Source organism: Mastomys coucha, unplaced genomic scaffold (assembly GCF_008632895.1).
Source record: "Mastomys coucha isolate ucsf_1 unplaced genomic scaffold, UCSF_Mcou_1 pScaffold18, whole genome shotgun sequence".
Classification (NCBI taxonomy): Eukaryota; Metazoa; Chordata; class Mammalia; order Rodentia; family Muridae; genus Mastomys; species Mastomys coucha.
The window spans coordinates 6,026,894-6,048,182 of NW_022196900.1; the positions used below are offsets into that span (position 1 = coordinate 6,026,894).

The following is a 21,289-nucleotide window of genomic DNA, read 5'->3' on the forward strand; positions in this document are numbered from 1 at the left end:
AAAAAAAAACAACCAAAAAAAGACATCCAAATTACAACTTTCTGAAATTATAGCCAGCGGTCATGCTAAGTACACCTTCAACCTAGCTTACAATAAAGGTGTTTGACCCAGGCCGCCCACTGTGGACCATGTGATAGACTATAGACTCTGTCCCAGGTGGCTTTCTCATCCTTATGATAGCAGCCTGTTAAGAAAGGATGCCCTAGGCCACAATTCAAAGACTACAGCAAAACCCATCTAAAACTGAACACAAAGATACAAGCTTACTACACTAGTTATAAATAACTGAACAGGTAGAGGTGAATCTCCATCAAGTCTCCACTCTAGCTTTCAGGTAAATAACTGTTTCCTCAACTGGATGTAAATTTACCATATAAACACAGTTTTGAGAACCTCCTTCCATGCATAATGAGACTGGTCTGGAAATTTCTGAACAGAAATTCTTCCAGTAATAATGTAAATAAGGAGTAAAAAAAGTTAAAATCCTGGGGTCAACTTTAGTTTAGTCCTAGCACTCAGGAGGCAGAGACAGAAGGATCTCTGTGAGCTGTAGGCCAGCCTTGTCTACACAGTAAGACTGTCTCAAAAAAAAAAAAAAAAAAAAAAAAAAAAAAAAAAAAGAAAAAAGAAAAACAGAAAAAAGAAAAGAAAGAAAAAAGAAAGGAAAAGAAAAAGAAAAAGAAAAGAAAAGGGAAAAAAAGAGGACTGGAGAGATGGCTCAGAGGTTAAGAGCACTGACTGCTATTCCGAAGGTCCTGAGTTCAAATCCCAGCAACCACATGGTGGCTCACAACCATCCATAATGAGATCTGACACCCTCTTCTGGTGTGTCTGAAGACAGGTACAGTGTACTAACATATAATAATAAATAAATCTTAAAAAAAAAAAATCAAGGTGCGGGGGTTAAAGGAGTTCACCACGACTACCCAGCGAAAATTAAAAAACAAAAAAGAAAGAAAAAAAGAAAATAGAAATCTTTGAGTGAAGATGCTAAGAACTTGGGGCTAGTCTGTTACTATGGAAAGCCCAGTGCTTCCCAACTAGCAGAGCATAGGAAGCCTGTGGGTCGTGACCCCCTTTGGGGGTTGAACAACCCTTTCACAGGGGTCCCCTAAGACCATTGGAAAACACAGATATTTACATTATGATTCATAACAGTAGCAAAATTACAGTTATGAAGTAGCAACAAAATAATGTTATGGTTGGGGGTCACTGCAACATGTGGAACTGTATTAAAGGGTTGCAGAGTTAGGAAGGTTGAGAGCCACTGCTATGAAGCCGTGAGGTGACAGCTCCGGAAACCCTGAGATTGCCCATTCCATGGATGCTCCACAGGGACTACAGTGCTTGTCTCAAAGCTGAGCAGGTGTCTAGCTCTTAATTACTTCCTCAGCTGGTCTCACTTCCTCCAACCTCTATGCTCTTACACAGTCCAGGCTGCCAGAGATCTAGAGTGACAGACAGGCTCAGCAGCTCCAACTCTGGTGCAGGTTTCTCAGGAGGGGCGTGGCCTGCCCAGAGCTGTTTTAAGTAGATCAAGAAGAGGCATGCTAAGTGGAACAGTAAGAAGTCACACCTTTGCAAATATTAAATGATAATGTTTTCCCCTCAGATTGTGGGGTTATCTGGGAAATTTTGGGCAAAAACATCTGTAATCATTTGAGTGTGTCTCCCAACAATTTATGTGTGAGAAATTTAATCTCCAAAGTCATATGTCAGGGGCATCTGAAGGTGCCTTTGGGAGCTAATTACCATTAAGTTCGGTTGTTAGAGCAGGATGCCCATGGTGTAGTTGTTAGTGAGAGTTCACTGGCTGTCTCAGCATGCAATGGCCTCTGCGGTTTCATCATAGAACAAGAGGCCTTTCCTAGACACCAAACAGATTCTGACACTGTTTTTTGTTGTTGGTTGTTTTTTTTAAAGATGTATTTATTTTATTTATTTATATGAGTACACTGTAGCTGTCTTCACACACATCAGAAGAGGGCATCGGATCCCATTACAGATGGTTGTGAGCCACCATGTGGTTGCTGGGAATTGAACTCAGGACCTCTGGAAGAGCAGTCTTAACCACTAAGCCATCTTTCCAGTCCGTTTTGTTTGTTTGGTTGGTTTTGGTTTTTTTGGGACAGGGTTTCTCTGTGTAGCCCTGGCTGTCCTGGACTTGTTTTGTAGACCAGGCTGGCCTCAGACTCAGAGATTCACCTGCCTCTGCCTCCCAAGCGCTGAGATTAAAGGTGTACACCACCATGCCTGGCTGCCCTTTTCTTTTTCTTCATCACCGTGCTCAAATACTTTGTTATAGCAGTCAAAAGACAAAGACCACATTTCACAAAGAATTCACTGCAGCTTCAGGTTTTGAGCTCAGGAAGCAGAGAGTCCTAGCTTCTGGCCTGTCAGGAGACCGAGAGTCCTAGCTTCTGGCCTGTCAGGAGGCAGAGAGTCCTAGCTTCTGGCCTGTCAGGAGGCAGAGAGTCCTAGCTTCTGGCCTGTCAGGAGACAGAGAGTCCTAGCTTCTGGCCTGTCAGGAGGCAGAGAGTCCTAGCTTCTGGCCTGTCAGGAGGCAGAGTCCTAGCTTCTGGCCTGTCAGGAGGCAGAGAGTCCTAGCTTCTGGCCTGTCAGGAAGCAGAGAGTCCTAGCTTCTGGCCTGTCAGGAGGCAGCTTAGTTTCTACCCTTTCTCCAGATTCACTTGCGCCCCCAATTCCAGGGGTCTGAGTGTAGGCAGGCTGAGGCTAACCCTTCTCCCTTCAGAATCCCCCTAAGCTCAGATAAAGGCCTCCTTCATTCCCCTGCCAGTCCCTGCTGTTCTATTCTACTGTATTTACAAGATCTTCACGTTAGTCCACTGGGATCCATGCAGCCAGGGGATTTCTCTAACTAGGTAACAGTTTTTAAAAGAGTACTCTACACGTTCTGCCTTTCCTTTTTGCCACTGGGGCCTCTGAGCATGGAATTAAAAAGTAACAACCATCTCCTGGGCCTGTGTGCCTGTAGCGTGACGTCTGTAAGAACTGGAAAAACAATGTGTGGGAAAGTAGGTGCTGAGGTGGCCCCAACACCTCCATATTTACTATGTTCCTGAGAGGTGAGCGCAGCGTTTCTGAGGTCTTCCACCTGCCCACTAGAGACAGCCACACGACTCCAGACCACTTGGTATCCCCAACTTCAGTAAGAGGGGCAGAGGCTTCCCCTGGGAGGTGAGCCCACGAGACAGCTCTCAGCAAGTATGCACTGCTGCTTCCCAGCCCTGTGGCTGAAAAGCCAGTCCTCCAACCTCTCTGAGCCTATTTCCCCACCTCTGAAGGAAGACTAAGACTTCCCACCAAATGGCTCTTCTGCCACAGTGTACAGATTGCTGACAATTTCTAAGGAAAAGTGACATTTAGTTAACAAATATTTGATTGCCTACTGTGAGCCAGGCACTGTTCCAAATACTGAAAAGCAATAAAGAAGACAGAGTTCTTATCCTCAGAGACAGGCAAGAAATGAAGCAAAAAAAAAAAAAAAAAAAAAAAAAAAAAAAAAGAAGAAGGAAAGAAAGAAAGAAAAGAAGCCGGGCAATGGTGGCACATACCTTTAGTCTCCCTTGGTAGTCTCCACTTGGGAGGCAGAGGTAGGCGGATTTCTGAGTTCGAGGCCAGCCTGGTCTACAGAGTGAGTTCCAGGACAACCAGGGTTACACAGAGAAACCCTGTCTTGAAAAACCAAAAAAAAAAAAAAGAGAGAGAGAGAGAATGGGGGCTGGTGAGATGGCTCAGTGGTTAAGAGCACTGACTGCTCTTCTGAAGGTCCTGAGTTCAAATCCCAGCAATCACAACCATCCATGATGAAATCTGACCCTCTCTGATGTGTCTGAAAGACAGCAACAGTGTACTTATCTATAATAATAAATAAATCTTTAAAAAAAGAGAGAGAGGAAGGAAGGAAGGAAGGAAGGAAGGAAGGAAGGAAGGAAGCAAGCAAGCAAATTTATCACAAATGCTATAGAGAGATGAAGCAGAAAGACTTGCGTGTGTCCTTCTGAATACATGTGCAACTGCTGAGGACTATTTTAGACAGGCTGCTAGGGATGGTCTGTAGGGAAGTGCCCTTGAATACAAGCCTGGCACAAGATGAGATGCTAGTGACAGAGTGAAGACAGAGGAAGTCTGATGACCACGTGCTCAGCCAGCCGACAGGCACAGGGCACACAGTGAGCACAAGCCTCTAAAGTGCACATAACATCCGTCAAGCACTGTAGTACTCTTCCCGTGCAGAATGCTAGGACGAAGGCTCTGCAGTTTGGTTTTGCTGTCTGTCTGTCTTTCCACTGCTTTTTGTCAGCCTCAGAATCGGGGTGGATTTCAGTGTTTGACCCAAGCATGCCTACTTAGCCCGACACTTGCCAGAGCAGAGAGCAGAGCTAAGAGAATTTCCCCTCCTCTTTCTTCATCTTTCCTGAGCAGCATGCAAGCCCTTTCAGGCCAGGAACACTGTGGTGCTGTGTAGTCTGTCTAGAACTCCACCCAATGCATGGTGGGTGCTTAGCACTGGATGAGTAAGCCCTTACCAGACTAACAGTGCTGAGATTTCGAATCATCACCACAGGCTCCCCACTGCAGCACAGAGCCTCAGGAAACGAGCAACTAAAACCTAAGTGTGTGCTCAGCACTCGCCATGCCTAAGACCATGTGGTAGGCCTCACGGTTCAGTGGGGAGCAGATCAGGGTCCTGTTCTCCTACACAGCAGAAGACAAAGACTCAGCGACCAAAAATAATAGCAATATCCCCTCTAACCGAAACATTGCCACCCATCACAAAGCCAAAACAAAACACAATGGAAGTGAAAAGCACTCAGTGCCTCAAGGAAAAACCCCTTGTTCAGAGAATAAAAACCTGCTGGAATGACAGACACACCTGAGATCCCATCAGGAAAGGGGGATCAGTGGGTCTAGGCCAGCCTAGGCTACATGCAAGCAACATCCTGTCTCAAAAAAAGATTACTTTTTCCGATGTATTATTTCATCATTTTCTCTTCACATCTCTTGAAGGTGGCACATGGTTTCTGTGGCCTTCCAACCTCCCACTGGAAATAGCCACATACCTCCAGGCCACTTGGTATCCCAGAATTTAGAGGTTTGTTAGAATACTAAGTCTTCAGTGCCATCAGATATGGCTTTTTTTTTTTAAATCTTTATTTTCACAAATGTACAGGCACCGGGACCAACGATCACCAGCTGCCCAGATACCAAAAAATTATGCTTCCGAAATCTCTTGATGTTGATTCCGCACGCAGAGTCGTCGAGTTGCCCTGAGTGTGCCACTCACCACAGAAGCCCTTTTTAGATATGGCATTTTTTTAAAAGATTTGTTTTTATCTGTGCGTATGTGTGTTTGTGAAAATATATAGCTCATGAGTGAAGGTTTTTGCAGAGGCCAGAGGAGGGCATCAGATCCCCTGGAACTGAACTTATAGGTGGTTGTGAGCTGCCGTGTGGTGCTGGGAACTGAATCTCAGATGATCTGCAAGAGCAGTGAGTACTTCACTTATTATTTATTCTCAGTTTTTTGAGACAGGGTTTCTCTGTCTCCAAACTGGCACTCACTCTGTAGACCAGGCTAGCCTCTACCTCCTGAGTGCTGGGATTACAGGCATATGCCAGTATGCCCAACCAAGAACAGCAAGTATTCTTTACTGCTGAGCCATCTTTTGCAGTCCCAGACACGGCACTTTCACAAGACCCCCAAGGAACTCATGTGAACTCTAAGCTTGCGACACACTAAGGGAAAGCAGTCCTGCCCTCATTTCACAGGTTCGAGAACTAGAGACTTGCCCAAGTCACTTCGAGAGAGGAGAGGCTCAGGAAGGCAAGCCAGGCTTCATGGATGAGCGAGTGCCTCACACTGGGAGTAAGGCAGGTGTCAGGACAAGCTCTGAGGGGAAGCTGCAACGAAGCTTAGGCCAATTCATAGACTGAGACAGTTCCAGGGTCAGCCAGAGAAGCCAACAGGTTCCCATGGGCCCAGACCAGAGCTACTAGCTAATTTGGGAGTTGCCTTGAGTCGCTGCACATAAGGTTCCACATAGCATGGTAAAAGGACTCCTGCAAGAAGGACATACTGGCTTACACTCTAGCTTGAGCTCTGCCTCCCCTTCACAGGCGGCTGAACTCTGCTTTCGTGTTCTATGGCCAGATAATGACAAAACAGTCATGTGGTGCACATACCAGCAATCCCAGAGCCTGTGGTGGCAAACAGGAGGCCAGTGAGGCTGAGGCCAGTGTGGGCTGTATAGCAAGACCTGGTGTCATATCCAAACCCAAACTACAAAAGCCAACTGCTTCCCGCTTACAGGAGGATATCTTAGTTGCAAGTCGGTGGGAGATTAGATTTAGCTTTAAAAAATCAATAAGAAAGGATCTAGGGCAGCGAGAACCTTTTTTAGTATCCATGTAGAGGGAAAACAAGATTTCCCACCCACACTGTGAAGCATACAAAGCGCCAGTTAAACAAGAACACACTGTACAGCGGAACAACTCTAACGCGTTAATGATTTAACATCGCAAATGAAAGAAGGCGTCTCTACCTCTGCAGGTTTCAGTTCGAATCCGTTCTAAAGTTAAGAGAGTAAAATATGAGCCATGAAGCCTTCGCCCAGGCCTGCACCCACACATAGACTTTGGAAAGGAGAGAAACCTTAACTGCCTCACTTGGGCACACCATTGTTTCTTGGAGCCTCAGTCCTCTTGGGCCTAAGAGACAGTACTTTCAGCGATGAAATCAGATACTATAATCCAGACACTATGTGCTTGCTCAAAGTCAGGAGCTTTGAGGGGTTCAAATAGCCCCTCCCCCTTTGTCCTCCTTTGTCAGCCCAGGGCCTGCTCGCTGAGGCTCAGCTAGGAAGGGATCTGCATCAGGGAACCCTTTGAACTGGCCCTTAATCCTGATTCTCACAAATTTAATAAGCAAACCTGAAAGGCTAAGGAAGGGAATGTTGGGGGCTTTTTTTTTTTTTCTTTGCTTGTTTTCGGTTTTGGTTTGGTTTGGTTTTTTGAGGCAGATTCTCACCGTATGGCCTTGCTTGGCCTGGAAAAGTCATTAAGCAGACACAAAGACCTCTAACTCAAGAGTTCTGTCTGCCTCTGCCTCCTGAGTGTTGGGATTAAAGGCATAGATGACCACACCCACCAGGAGGGTATTTTGAGGGCTTACTACGTCACCTCAGTGAGAACTCACAACGCAAACTGCACTACAAAATCTCATCCCCAGTATCGGGTGGTAATCTATCTGGACCAATGACCTGCATCCAGGCCCTTCTTATAGTGCTAGGTTTCACAGCTAGTGACACTACAGGACCCTGGGCCTCACTGACCATGAAAAGGATGAGGCTGGTCCTACAGTTATTATGGAGCATCATAAAACGTCTAATTTGGACGGACAGCATTCAGTTAGGAGGCCTAAGGACTTATGATTTTCAAGTAAAAAAAAAAAAAATCTACAAAATCCAGGGCACCTTACCTGCCAAGTAAACCCCAACCACCTAAGCATTATCAACGACAGTGTCCTTCTCCTCACATTCTGCCTCCCAGCCAGGTACAAACCGCTCCAGCCACTTCTCTCTAATCACACCCAGCTTGAGGCAATTTCCACACCAAGGAATTGCTACTTTACTGTTGACATTAAACATTCAATGGAGTCAGTCTGGTCTCTGGCTGCTCTTCCACATCTATAAAAATGGAGGTAATACTACCTTAGAGGCTCCTAAGGTGGGCGAGATGTCTGGGAACAGTTAACACCGAGCTTGACACACAGTAAACACACAGCAAATGGTAGATCTCTCCTGTGATGTTTTCCTAAATCAAATCCCTTCCTCTTCCTCTTCGAATTTTGAGCCACTTTTCTCAGCATCTTGGGAAGAAAAAAAAATGTTTGAAGTGCAGAGGGAGTAGAGGGGAGTGTCCACCTCCTTGGTCCATGGTCAGCAGCTAAGCAGCTCCACCAGCAATGGCTGCCTACGGTTTTCTTTCTTTCTTTCTTTCTTTCTTTCTTTCTTTCTTCCTTTCTTTCTTTCTTTGTTTGTTTTTTTCTTCCTTTTCTTTCTTTCTAGAATTTTATTTAATAATGTGTCTTTTTGTAAGTATGTGCACTTGAGTGAAATTACCCAAAGAGGTCAAAAGAGGGTGTTAGATCTCCTGGAGCTGGAGTCTCTAAAGGCCACTGAACTCAGGTCCTCCCATTTCTCCTGCCCTAATGAGCCTTTATTGTAATGGAGGTAAGCAGGCCTCGGGTTCCTGATCATCCGGCAAAGAGAATATAATTTTTATTCAGAACAGGATGGTTAGAACAGCACTGGCAGAAATTCACAAGGTGTGTGGACTCCATGTTCCAAATATCAAATTCTAGGGAGCTTTTCTACTTCAAGTGCAAATGAGAGAGCTCTTACGGGCTGGATGCCAGTCCTCCCAGAATGATGTGGGAAGTCTGGATCCATTGCAGCCCAAGGCCCCGCCACACATGGACTTGACCCTTCCCCTCTCACTTTCAGTCTACATAATCTTTGCCATAGTACTGGGGATTGAACCCAGGGTCTTGTGCACACCAAACAAGTTTGCTACCACTGAGCTATACGGCTAGGCCCTTTACTTTTGCTTTTGTTTGTTTTTTCAAAGGAGCTGGCTATATCACTTGGGCTGGCCTCAAACTTTCTACTTCTGCGCACATAAGACGCAACAGTGTCTGCTCCTCCTTATTTTTATTTATCTAGTTTTCGGCACTGGCAACAATCTTAGGGCCTGTATGTGCTAGATTATATCCCAAGTTCTCTTTTGAGACATGGTCTACCTAAATTGCCAAGGTTGCTCTTAAACTCACTCTGTGGCCCAGGCAGGCCTTGAACTTGTGATCCTCCTCTTTAGCCTCTCAAGCAGCTGAGGTTACTGGCCTGTGACATCACGCCTAGCACTTTCCTTGTCCTTAGAGCTATGTTCCTAGTCCATTTAACCTGATGGGATGTCATTCACAGTGCCTTAGCCAGGGTAAGATGCAACATAGGATAGATATTTGTCCTTAAGTAGACAGGATATCCATGCCCCTTGTCAGGAAGGACCCCCTGAAGCATGGAGGAATCCGGCTGGCTCTAAAGCAAACAATACAGGGATTCAGAGACACAAAGAGATTATTTTTCTTTTTTTAAAAAAATATTTATTTATTTTGGTGGAAGGCACTGGACATAGCATCTTTGTGGAGGTCAAAGGACAGTTTATGGGAGTCAGTTCTCTCCCTCCACCATGTGGATCCTAGGGATTGAACTTAGATGGTTAGGTATGTTAGCAAGCACCATTTCCTGCTGATCCATCTTGCTAGCCTGGGATTTTTTCTTTATTCTTTTCATATTTTTATCAATTCCTTGAGAATGTAATACATGTATATAGTATTGTTGTATTTTTGAATGAGAAATACCCCCAAAGACTTATATATTTGTTTAGTCCCTAGTAGGTGAACTATTTATTTATTTTTAAAGATTTATTTATTTATTATATGTAAGTACACTGTAGCTGTCTTCAGACACCCTAGAGGGTATCAGATCTCATTACAGATGGTTGTGAGCCACCATGTGGTTGCTGGGAATTGAACTCAGGACCTTCGGAAGAGCAGTCAGTGCTCTTAACCGCTGAGCCATCTCTCCAGCCCCATAGGTGAACTATTTAAAAAGGATTAGGAGGTGTGGCCTTGTGGAAGGAGGTAGTGGTGAGTCTGAGGTTTCAAAAGCCCATGCCAGCCAGGCCAGTGTGATCTCTCTCTCCCTCCCCTCTGCAACTTGCAGATCAGATGTGAGCTCACAGCTACCTCTCCAGCATCCTATCTGTCTGCCACTATGTTCCCCACCATGATGATCATGGACTAAGCCCATGAAACTGGAAGCAGGCCCTCAACTAAATGCATTCCTTTGCAAGAGTTGTTGTGGTCATGTTTCTTTACAGCAACAGAACACTGGCTAAGACAAATGGATCTTCATGCTGCTCATCCCCCACTTCTCCCAGATACATCTTCCACTCTCCACCTAACTCCCTGTCATCTTTTCAAAAAAAATTATTTTTTATAACCCACTGAGCCCCAGCACTTGGGAGGCAGGGGCATGGTAGTGTAATGTTGGTGTTGCCCATGCATGCATGGGTGTGGGACAGCCCACGGCAGCAGGGCCGACTACTGGAGGATACTCTTTTTCCTTAAAGTAAACTGACTCTCCTTCCTGCAGAAGCCATCAACTGTCAATGGCACCTCAGCCAAGTGTGGGCTGGTGAGCCCCTCTCCACTCGACCCTAGGACATTGACCTGTTTGATCTTGTGGGGATAACACAGCTGTTGTCAGTTCGTGTGTTCATCAGCCCTATCATAGCCAGAAGATGCTATTTCACCTTGGTCCTCCCCAAACTCTGGCTCTTAGAATCTTCTGAGATCATCTGAGTCTTGTGGGGAAAGTTGTTCCTTATCTGTCATCCTGAACAAAATTCCAAATGGATCCAAATCTCAATGTTAACCTGAAACTCTGAAAATTCGCCGGGCGGTGGTGGTGCACGCCTTTAATCCCAGCACTTGGGAGGCAGAGGCAGGCGGATTTCTGAGTTTGAGGCCAGCCTGGTCTACAAAGTGAGTTCCAGGACAGCCAGTGCTACACGGAGAAACCTAAGAAAGAAACTCTGAAAATTCACAAAGAGAGTAGGGAGCATACATCAGGATATACGTAAGTAAAGATTTTCTAGATGGGGCCCCAGGGGCCAACAATCAACAAGTGGGACCTCATGAAATTTCTGTACTGCAGAAGAAACTGAAGAGGCAGCCTAAAGAATGGGGGGTGGGGTGGGGGTGGAATCTCTGCCATTTACATCTGACAGAGAACTGGTGTCTAGAATATACAAAGAACTCAGAAAAACTAAACGCCAAGAAAACACACTACCCAATTTAAAAACAAAACAGAACTAAACCGACTAATGGAATTTAATAAAAACGTCTCAAAAGAAGAAAGACAGGGGCCAGCAAAATAGCCACTAAATCTGACAGTTTGAATTCCATCCTTAGAACCCACAGGTGGAAGGAGAGAACTTTCACCTAAAAAGTGTCTTCTGACTTCCATACATGTGCCTACACACATACACACACACACACACACACACACACACACACACACACACACACACACACGAAGAAGACAATGGTGACTAAGCAGGCATGCTAGCATGTGCCCTTAATGTGGGCACTTGAGAGGTAGAGGCAGAGGCAGGTGGATCTCTATTAGTTCATGGTCTACACAGCAAGTTCCAGGTCAGCTTGGAATATACAGTGAAGCCCAATGTCTTAGTTACATTTCTATTGCTGTGATAAACACCATGACCAATGCAACTATAGAGAGTTTGTTTGGGCTTCTGGTTCCATAGGGTCTGAGTCCACTGTGGTAGAGTGATGGAGGGAACAGCAAGTTGAGAGCTCACATCTTAAAACACAGAAAGCAGAGAGCATGAGCCTCAAAGCCCTCCTCCAGTGACATACTTCTTTCAACAAAAGATCTAACCCTCCCCAAACAGCGCCACTGATTGATCCTCAAGTGTTCACACACCTGAGATTATGTGAAACCTCTTAAAATCATCACATACAGTTTTAAAAAAAAAAAACTTTAAACACGAATGTCTAAGATATATCTTTAAAAATACTCAACATTTGCATTAGTCAACAGGGAAATGAAAATAAAAACTACTTTGACATTTCATTTACCCCAGTCAGAATAGTTAACAGTATGAAAACAAGTGGAGGGAGAGCAAATGCTGGCAAGGATGTGAGGATGTGGAGAGAGAGATGTTCAGTTCACTGTTGCTGGGAAGGCAAAGTGGTGTAGCCACTATGAAAATCATGTGGAGGTTCCTCAAAGAGCCGAAACTGTGTCTACCACATGACCCAGCTAGACCACTCCCAGGCATACCCAAAGGCCTCCAGAGCCTCCTGGAGACATCTGCATGCTCACGTTCACTGCTGGCATCACAGGACATGAGCACATCCTAGATGTCCATCCACCATGAAGGCACGGCACCTACACAGGACGAAGGTAAATGGATGAGCCTGAAAACTACACTAAGCGAGGCCACACAGACCTAGAAAGATGGACTCTGCACACTTTCATTGACATGTGAATCACAGTGTCAAGTCTAGTACATGCTTCACTGAAAGTACCTGCAGGACCAGCTGCAGGACCTGAATGGACTGGTGGATAGAGTGCCGCCAACCCTGCCAACCTGGAACCACATTAAAAAACAAGTCTGATGACTTGGGTATTTCACAGAGACCATCCCATTAACCATAAAAAGGTGCTCAATATCAGCAAGAACCAAGGAAAGAAAGTTAAGTGAAACACATAAAAATAATAAACTGGCCAAAGCAAGTATCTCCCAAGATTGGAAACAAATATAATTCACAAACCGCTTACTAGCGGAAAGAAACTTAGAAGCTAGGCATAGTAGTTCCTACCTGTAGTTTCCAGCACATAGAAGCTTGAGGCAGGAGGACTGCTGTGTGCTCCAGGCCAGTCTTGGTTACATATTGAGTTCCAGGACAGCTTGAACTACACAGTTAGAACTTGCCTCAAAAAGCAAACCGACCAATCAAGAGGGAAAAATAAAAACAGTCACCATCAACAACAAAGCAATTGAATTTGGATGAATGTAACCTAAGAAGCTTGTTGGTATTCACAGCAGAATATGCCTGAGGAAGGCCAGAGTCAGGGATCAGGAGGCAAGCCTGATGATCTGAGTTCCATCCCAGGAACCCACACTGTGAAAGGAGAACCACCTCATACATGCCTCCTACCACTAAACAAACAAATGAGTAAATGCAATTTAAAAGAGAGAGACTATGTCTGAGACTGTTCTTGGCAACCCAGTGCCCATCCACTGCTGACTGAACTTACTGTGACCTATTCACACCAGGACACTCTGTTGGCGACGGACATGAGGTTACCACTTGGACACATGCCAAGTGATATGCTGAGCAAAAGCAGCAAAACACAGGAGATGGACAGGGTGATGTCACATATATGTAGTTAAACTAAATGGCACCATGTAGAGATGCACACACAAGGGATGTGACAAAGAGATGGCCATCCACAGGTCGAGATGGCAGCCTCTGGGAGAGGAGCTCAGGCTTCAGTGGAGGCTCTGACCATGCTCTGTTTCTTAAAGTTGTAGTGTTGGCACTGTGACTTACCTCATAGCTATTTGCTAAACTGTACATTTGTGCCACATCTGTATATATTATCTTTCAGAGCAAAAAAAATGTTCAAAACAAAGATAATGAAATAAACACAGCAAAAACCCTCCTAACCAGGCTTTTGTTTGTTTCTGGGTTGAGATCTTGCCATACTGACTCAAACTTCTAGGCTCAAGAAATCCTCCTGCTTCAGTCTTTCAAGAGCTGGGGTGATTGGTGTCACCTTGCCTGGGTGAAGTCCTTTGTTTTTGATTTAAAACCTTGGCTCCCAAGTTCCTAACAATGTATATACCAAATACATTTCGCTTTCAGTAAAGCATATTCTCCTTTTCATTTTTTCTTTCAATAAGGTCTCATGAAGCCTGGGTGGACCTAAGCTCTTGATCCTCCTGCTCTACCCTACCTACAGAGTGTAGAGACTGCAAGTAGGCCCCACCCCAGGCTTAAGCAGGGCCCCCGCTTAAGCTGGGGGTGTTTGCAATTGCGGTGGAAACAGTCACCTGGGAACACAGGTAGGCTTGGCCAATAATCACCCAAAGACCCTTTTTACACTTGGAAAAACAAAGCTGAAGAGGTACCTAAAGGCCTGGGTGGCACTGTGTTGAAATTTGCCATTCCTGAGAATCTCCGCTTAGGTAAAACCCCCGATGACAAAGCAGAACTAGTTTACCAAAAGGACTCACTCGGTTTAAGCACGGAAAAGGAAGGGCAGTACAGCCTTTAAATTCAGATAAAAGGCTTCAAAGGGGGAGAATCTGTGGTGACCCCAGAAGGCTAGAAGCCAGCCTGGTAGCAAGCTCAATTCAAGGCCCAGTAAGTGGTGCTTTGGGAACGCAAAGCTAAGCACATGCCCATGAACTAAAAAAAGCCCCAACTTGAGAGTCTGAGCAGGAGATCTGACTGGCAGGGATCTGGTCCCTAAAGGGCACTGAGCAGCAATTACTACACATCCTTGGACTGTGGTGACATCACACAGTTGTCAGAGATAACAATTTGGGTACAGCACACACTGCTCTCTCTCCTCCAAGAGTAACAAGAAGGGACCCCTTTGGGCTACAGAAGCCTCTAGAGAGTTTAGAATCCTTACTAATGAAGGCCTTGGATTATTTGGCAGAGTACTTGAAAAAAAATAAACCAATATGTGACTGTATCAGTGGCCAACTTGAGAGATTAGACACACAGGTTAAAAATCTCAACCGGAACAGATGGATCTTAAACAGGTGTTTCTCTGGTGCCCCTTTATGTTTACAGCCCCTCAGGTCAGGTGAGCAGGGAAGCAAATCCCCAAGCGGACAGGAAAGTCAGTAGCTCATTCACAGGAAGCCCCAGGACAGGTGACTCAAGAGGAGAAGGTTCATCCATTAAAGGGAACTCAAGGAACAAATGCTACTGTGCTATCTAGTATCCCCCTGTGACTAAGGCCCATGAAAGGAACACGTTTCTCTCGCATCTCCTTTGAAAGGCAGGCGAGGCATTCTTGTTGCCCAGGACACTGTCCGTCCGCCTCTGAGAGCTCTGGCTGATTCACCATCTGTATCTTTCCAGAGGTCCACTGCCCTGCCCCTCACATCTGGCAACACCCTTAGTCTTATGCCACAGTACTCATCTGCATCACCCCCATCACCACCACCAATGGGATGGGCCAAGAAAGGACTCTACATTTTCCTGTGTCTGTCTTTATTTCATCTGTTCTTACTCTCCACACTGTCACTTGTTGAAGAGCAGGAGGAAAGGGGGTGGGGATGGGAAGAAAAGGGAGAACATGTCTGCACTGCAACTGAAAAGCCGAAACAAACCAGAATGATGGACGAGTGACTGGTGGTTGGCCACACAGCTCAAGAGCTACTGGTGCTATCATGTAAACGTAATTCCCCCGATAACCATGGAAACCAAAATGAAGGCACTGTGGTGAGGGCTGCTCTCTTTAGATATCTAAAAAACAATAAGAGGCCAGAGACCAGAGAGACAAAGAAATCCAGGCATTCCACGCCAGAGGAAATCCTTTCCTAAAAGCTCTGACAAAGTGCCATTTTCTCCAGTCTCTAAATCTCACCAAGCTTCCACCAGGACTGGAGACCTGAGAGGGATCATGAAACAATTCAAGCCTCTCCTGTGTGCTCGTCCCCTGGGGCCAGCTGCTATGAGGCAAGTTCTCTGGGAGCTGAGAGCTTATTGTTATCATAAAACACACTGCGAATCAGCAGAGGGGCACAGACACACACGGACGTGGACACGCACATAACACAGACAGACAGACAGACAGACACACACACACACACCTGTGTGTGCACAAAATAGACTTTTATATAACTAACATAGCTAGCTATGCAAACAGCTCCATGGGGGCAGACACCATTGTCTGGTTCTTGTAGCCAGAATAAATGAACAGTGGAGTTAGAACATAGGAAAGCTCAAGCATTCTTTCTACTACCCAGAGCCAACAGTGTTGAAGTCTGAGCAAAATCAAAGTCCTGGCCTCATTCTTGGTCTAGCTTCTCTGTGTGCAGGAGACAGCTGGATTCCATGGGGTTCCAGGGCATCTTCCAGGAGACAGTCAATCACTCTACTGTGCTTTTTTTGGTGGTAGCACATGCCTGGCAGTTTTCTTTTCCCTCAGAGGGAATCTGATACCCATCTGCTCAAGTAAATTAGCGTTCCCATCCTGCCTGACTCATTCGGTAGGAACAACAGGTTCACATGCCAATACGAAACAGAAGGCAAAGGGGGCCTGGGAAAGGGGAGAGGGTTCTACAGCCAAAGCGACATGTTTTCAGAATCACATATACAGTGGACGGTGTGCTTACTGCAAGAAAGACGTCTATCATGGAGTCCTATCTAGCTTGCTGTTTTAATAATGCTCATACCGAGAGCGCTCTCTAAGGAGTCCTCAACGTTTCCTGCTTAATTCTCACAGCAACCTCGGACCAAAGAATTCATCTCTACTTTTAACACAAGCACCATCGACGTGGCTCAAGGTTGCCTGGCTAGTGCGTGGTGGTGGAACTAAAACCAACTCCGGAGATCTGGCTCTCCAAAAGGCTTTGCCATCAGTTCAGGAGGGAGGCCGGGCAGGGGTTATCCCTCTTCCTTCAAAGATTTTAGAAACAGAGTCTCCGTGACTTGTTAAAAACCAGACCCACTGGGTGCGCGACAGCACACTCTCCGGTATCCCAGGTGAAGGCTAGGAAACCGCAAAGTCGAATTGATTCTCTCACGTACTCGCAAAGCCCTGGGGCTAGAGGCGATCGCGGGTGGTCCTGGGGTGGGGGCGGACTGAGGCTCAGCATTCCGGGAGCTCCGGCGGCCGAGGCCCCCACCTCCCGCACGGCTCCAGGCCGGGTCTCCGCACCAGAGCCAAACGCTAGGCCCACGGAGGGACCGAGCGGCCGGTAGCCTGGAGCATCCTCCTGGGCGCGCCGAGGAACCAGCGCCTCTTACCTCAGGGAGCGGCGCTGCCCGGCCGCGGCCGCGACGCCCTGGAAGCCGCAGGGCTGCCGGAGGACTGCGGCGCTCCGCCAGACCCGTGGTCCGACTTCGCCGCGAGCCCCGCCTCCGGTGGCTGTCACGTGACGCGGGTGGAGGGCGAGACTGCCAGCGCGCGGCCGTGAGACTGTAAGGAGGGCGGGGCTGGGTGGGCAGAGCATCGTGGGCGGGAACTGCGGGAGGTTGGGGAGGGCGGGGTCATAGTGGATCCTTCCCATCAGCACTGCGGCCTAACAGCATCCTGGGCTCCATGCGGATGAACACATAGGATCTGGGTTCACTCTGAGAGCAAACTGATCCCGGCTAGAAGTCAGGAAGGACTCTGGGGCCGTGGGTGGGTTGTGTGGAAAGCGTTTGGCACAACAGTGCCTGACTACGCAAGTGATGTGTAGTACTTGTTGCTCCAACTAGCAGTTATGGGCCCAAGAGAACAAAGCGGTGGTGGCTCCTGTTCTGAAATCCATTCTGTGATGAAGAGGATAAACCCGAAAAGCTGTTTAGGTCCATATATATTTAAAATTATATGAAGAACGTGAAAAGAGCTCTTTGGTTTAAAGCTAGGGTTTGAGGAATGTGATGACCTCATGAGAGCACATGAAAATGAGAGCACATGAAAGAGCACATGAAAGAGGCCAGAGAAAGCCAATGTGAGAAAGCGCATGCGCTGAGGGAAACACGATGACTCCTTTTTTTAAGTTTTTTTTTTTTTTTACTTTTATGTGTATTTGTATGCATCTGACTTATGTGCACCTTGTGCATGCAGGGGTCCCTGGACGACAGAAGAGGGAGTTGGAGCCTTGGAACTTGCATACAGACAGTTGTGAGTCACTGTTGGGCCCCATTTTGGTCCTGGTTTAGGCCTAGAGGACAAACCCGAGCCTGGACAGTTTTTGAAAACTGACCCAGTCACTTTGGTACTGGAGTGACTCAGCACGACCTGCTTAAGCCTGCCTTTGCCTAGCTCCTGCTGATGTAGAATAACTTGTTGGTTCTGTCAGTCACTCCATACCCTTTGTCACCTTTCCCCTCCCTCTACTTCATCTCACCTTAGCAAAAAACCCCACCTCCTCTCTCAGCCCTTTATAAAGAAAAAGATCGATACAATTAAACAAGTTCCTGCTTTGACAGACTCTCGGCTTGGCGTGGTTATTCTCCAGACGACAGGAGATCCAAGCCATGACACTCACCATCCTGCTCAGCCCCAGAGAGACTCGGCTGGACCTGGTTCTCTCCTCTCAGGCTGAACCTGAGTGGGCAAACCACCATGTGGATCCTTTGCACGAGCAATAAACTGCCGGGCGGTGGTGGTGCACGCCTTTAATCCCAGCATTTAGGAGGCAGAGGCAGGAGGATTTCTGAGTTCAAGGCCAGCCTGGTCTACAGAGTGAGTTCCAAGACAGCCAAGGCTACACAGAGAAACTTTGTCTCGAAAAAACAAAAACAAAACAAACAACAACAAAAAAAAAAAGAGTAATAAACCTCCATTAAGCTGTCTCTCCAACTCTGTATCCCACCAACCTCAGGTCTTAGATCAAAGGTTATTAGAGGTCATCAGTATTTCATAAGTCATGATAAAAGAAGCCATTGAAGGGGTGGAGAATGCGAGTGTTCGACGCTGCTACTCTGTAGTGAAAAGACAAGAGAAATAGAGACTGGCCTGAAGTACTGGAAGTGGATATGGGGGCACATGGATCTGAGATAGTTTTGCAATAGAGTCAAATTTGGGAGTTTGTTTTATACAATGGTTGGGGCAGATTCAGGGTCTTGCACATGCTGGGCAAGCACTACCCCCCAACACACACCTACATCCCAGCCTTCAACGATTCATTTGCTTAAACCCCAAACAAAACACCTAGACGGAAACCCAACTTAAAGACTGAAAGCTGTCCAGCAAGCTCTCAGATGTAGAGGAAAGGCCATGTTTGGGTCAAGTCAAGCCCAGGATGATCTACTACAATAAGCTTGGTGATGTCGCTTACGTTTGGCAAACCAATCACATGTTTAATCCTTTGAAAGGTGACCCATTGTATGAAACCAGCAGGCTGGATATGAATTTCAATACACAATTAAAAGCCTGAGTTCCTGGATTTGTGCTGTCCAGCATGATTGTTTGTGTTGGCATTTCTGTAAAAGGTTAGGTCAGCCAAAGGAGACCAGTGGGGGGCTGTCTACCACGACACGCTGTCTGTCTCCTTCGTCTGTGCGACAGGTGCCACATGAGGGATTTTATTTCTTGTATAAGCATTTAAACGTCAAGACAGTGGTGTTTTATTTAAGATATATTTATCTTTATTTTATGTGTATGTGTGCTTTGGCTACATGCATGTCTGTGCACAAGAACAGCGCTCGTAAGTGGTTGGTTGCTCCTCTCTTCTTGCCCTCCTCTGTCTAGCGCAGGCCTCTAACCCACCATATGTGTAATACTTTTCTGTCTGTTGACTTCTCTGCTCCATTTGACTAGAGTGGGCTTGCTCACCTTAGCAGCCTGGCACGTAATTCATATTTATAGCAAATGAACAAAGGCACATAAAGTCTCCATTGCCACGTAGACTTTTACTTTATAGAGATTAGACTCAGGCAGAGTCACTTGGGCACGGGTAACCCTACAGCTGTTATGCTTTTTGGCTGCCTGCAGGTCTCAACTTTCTCCCTACATTTGACAGGGGTCTTCAAATGAACTCCAAATGATGAGCCTGTTGAGAAACAAGCCATCATGTATTTTGTTATGGAAGTTGAAACTCTAGTATGCTCTGTCTTTCCATGTAACTCCAATTTTACAAATAAATGTTCCCTGAATTGAGACCTACATGTTATATAACAACATCTCCAAAACAATGTCTGCAGCTTGACTAGAACATCATTGGGTGCCATGAAAGCTGTGAGCTTGCATCCCTCCAAGTGGAGTGGTACCCAGTGGTCAACAAGCAGTGATGTTCCAGTTGCCTGGCATCCAGGCCTGATTCTCTAGATTGCCTGATGATCCTAAAATTCCTTTTGCATCTTTAATAAAATATTTTCCTCGCTGCTGCCAAAATTGGATTTTGATGTTTACAACTAAAAATTCAGACTCACGTAATTTATATTAAGAAACTGAAGCTGTTACTCGGGACTGTGAACTCCAGATTCTGGTGTTCTTTCCACATGCATATCTCTATGTTCCAACAACCCACAATATTTATATTATGTATCCATGTCTCTGTATCAATTTCTTAACTGAATTTTTATGGGAGCTGAAAATAAACATTTTGAATGGCTGCTTAGGGAGGTGGCTGCCAATAGAACATCCAGTTTCAAAAGCAGAAATATCATTGTACATCTGCTATAGAATTTTTTCTTTCTCTCTATGTCTCTGTGGGATATGTGTGTGTACATGCTTGTTTGTACATGTGTGTACATGTCCATAGAAGGGGAAGGGGCTAGAAGTCACCATTGAGCATCTTTTTCAAAAGTTCTTCACCTTCACTTTTCTCCCTTTATTGAAAGTAGGTTGTTTTCTCATACACTATATCCCAGCTATGGTTTCCCCTGTCCCTACTCCTCCCACTTCCCCTACTATCCAGATTCATTCCCTTTTGTCTCTCATAAGAAACAACAACAACAACAACAACAACAACAACAACAACCAAGCTCTTCCCTCTAAGGGACAATAATAAAATATAACAAAACAAAATATAAGATTGTTTTTAAAACCCTATCACATCGGAGCTAGACAGAAGGAAAAGAGCTCAAGAGAAGGCATAGGAATTGGAGATTCATTGTTCACATACTCCAGAATCCCATAAAAAAAAAAAAAAAAAAAAAAAAAAAAAACACTTAACTGGGGCTAGAGAGATGGCTCAGTGGTTAAGAGCGCAGACTGCTCTTCAGAAGGTCATGAGTTCAAATCCCAGAAACCACATGGTGGCTCACAACCATCCATAATGAGATCTGATGCCCTCTTCTGGGGTGTCTGAAGACAGCTACAGTGAGCAAGCAGAGCTGGAATAAGAAGAAAAAAAAAAAAGTGTCTGAAGACAGCTACAGTGTACTTACATATAATTAATAAATAAATAAATGTTTAAAAAAACCCACTTAACTGGAAGCCATAATATAGTCACAGAGAATCTGGTACAGACTTGCAGGCCCTGTGCATGTGGTCTGCCCCTGTGAACTCATAGCTTTAAAAAAAAAAAAAAAAAAGATTTATTCTATGTATGTGAGTACACTGCAGCTGTCTTCAGACACACCAGAAGAGGGCATCACATCCCATTACAGATGGTTGTGAGACACCATGTGGTTGCTGGGATTTGAACTCCGGACCTCTGGCAGAGCAGTCAGTGCTCTTAACTGCTGAGCCATCTCTCTAGCCCTCATAGGGACTTGGATCACATTGATTTAGAGGACCTTGTTTTCTTGGTGCATCTGCTCTGGCTCTTACACTCTTTCCTGCATTCTGAGAGGTTCTGGGGGGTCCCTAAGAGCAGAGGAGAGGGGTTTGCTGCAGAGATCCCATTCAGGGCTGAGTGTTCCGAGGTCTCTCACTCTCTGCATAATGTCTGTCTGTGGATCTCTGTACATGTCTCCATCTGTCTC

General features: G+C 45.8%; 1 protein-coding gene and 1 non-coding gene across 2 annotated transcripts in view; both read right to left on the bottom strand.

The window, feature by feature from the left end:
- Fbxo10 (F-box protein 10) overlaps positions 1 to 16,802 on the bottom strand; it is a 46,941-nt gene extending 30,139 nt beyond the window's left edge. The window contains exon 1 of the mRNA XM_031377281.1: positions 16,673 to 16,802. The gene's annotated coding sequence lies outside the window, so the exon portion shown is untranslated. The remainder of the gene's footprint in view (positions 1 to 16,672) is intronic.
- Positions 5,191 to 5,324, bottom strand: LOC116097293. The gene has a single exon (XR_004121336.1). It is a non-coding gene; the product is annotated as a U11 spliceosomal RNA (small nuclear RNA).
- Positions 16,803 to 21,289: the final 4,487 nt, after the last annotated feature.